Source organism: Mustela lutreola, chromosome 13, assembly GCF_030435805.1.
Source record: "Mustela lutreola isolate mMusLut2 chromosome 13, mMusLut2.pri, whole genome shotgun sequence".
In the NCBI taxonomy this organism is placed as follows: domain Eukaryota; kingdom Metazoa; phylum Chordata; class Mammalia; order Carnivora; family Mustelidae; genus Mustela; species Mustela lutreola.
In genome coordinates, this window is record NC_081302.1 from 71,044,395 (window position 1) to 71,046,128 (window position 1,734).

Sequence of the window (1,734 nt, forward strand, 5' to 3'; positions counted from 1 at the left end):
AACTATATAAAATGGGGAAAGGCAACTCTTTTCAGTATGTGGTGCTCTAACCTGTTTTCTGCTATCCGTAAGTAGAGCATTCCTATGACATTTTCATAAGCTAAATGGCATAAGTCAAAGGAGCAATTACCATTAATTTTTATGAAAAAAAAATCAAGTATTCCCAGACCCCCAAAATAACCTCTCTTAAGCTTTTCTGATCCCTAGGACACATCTTGCTAATGGATGCACAAAATAAATCAAGGTAAAACACAAATGCTCATAGACATAGATCAAAGCTATGGCGGCTTGACGCTGGGATGCTGAGTATAGTTCTGGGGATGGTGCTTAGCAGGGCTGCTCTCACTGCTCTGGCTGTGAGATGCATCTATGATGGCTTGTGCAAAACAAACACTGAACTCTACTTTGGCTTTTCATCTCTTTTTTATAAACGCAAAAATCCTCTTTGGGTGTTTTTTGTTTGTTTGTTGTGGGTCTCTTTGTTGTTGTTTGTGAAAGCAAGTACCAATGTAGAACTTTTGTAACAAAGAAGTGGTGTAATGTGAATTTTTGAAAAACAGGGGACACCTGTATCTCCATGCTAATGAATAAAACTGGACACCAATCTTACACCGTACACAATAATCAATTAAAGATGGATTAAAGACTTGAAAGTAAGACCTAAAACCATGAAACTCCTAGAGAAGACATAGGAGGTAAGCTACTTAACATCAGCCTTTGGCAATAAGTTTTTGGATTTGACAGCAAAAACAAAGGCAGCAAAAGCAAAAATAAACAAGTGGGAGTATATGGACCTAAAATATTTCCACACAGCAAAGGAAACTATGAACAATAAAATTTAAAAGTAATGCATGGTAAGGAAGAGAATATGCACAAACATAATGGGTTAATATTCAAAATATACAAAGAGCTCATACAACTCAATAGCATGCATGCATGCATAAATAAATAAATAAATAAATAGTAAGATGAGCAAAGATCCTGAATAGACTTACTTTAGTGAAGACATACAACTAGCAAATAGGAGCAGGCTGAAGTAATCAACATCACTAATCATCAGGGAAATGCAAATCAAAGTCACAATGTTAGATTGTCTATTATCAAAAAAGACAAGAGAAAACAAATGATCTGCTCCCAGGACTTTGCAGCTTAGGTGATATTACATGGATCAGGAGATTCACCCAATTGGGCCCAGTAAATTACAGAACCATAGAGATAATAATAGATGTTTTAAGCTACTATGTTTGGGGTGGTTTGCCATGCAGTCATGAATAGCAATAACTTACATTGCTTTTCCTTTGTTCCTTTATTTCTTTGTATTCATCTCTTTCTCAAACAGTCATAGCATCTTTTAGTCAAAACAAATTTAATTCAGTTGAAATCTCATTTTATTTACTATTTTTAAATTTTATTTTGAAAATTACAGTGGAGGCTCTCTCCAGTTAGTACCAAAGCTATGTGTAAAAGAATAATTTCCATCCATTCTACTCCTTGGTCCCTTGAGCCCTGGAGGTAGTATGTGTTGCTCCTGTCATTGGTTACCATGTAACTACTCAGACTAAGTGAATTACCTTCACTGCCTCTGTTGCTTTTGTGAAAGCATCATGAGATTTGAGTGTGGCCAATTTATGGTGACTGTCAGCTGTACACTCATTATTAACCAAAACATTCCCATAGGTGATCATAGGAAACATAAATGTTTAGAAAGCTTGGATTATGGCAGACGGCAATAGC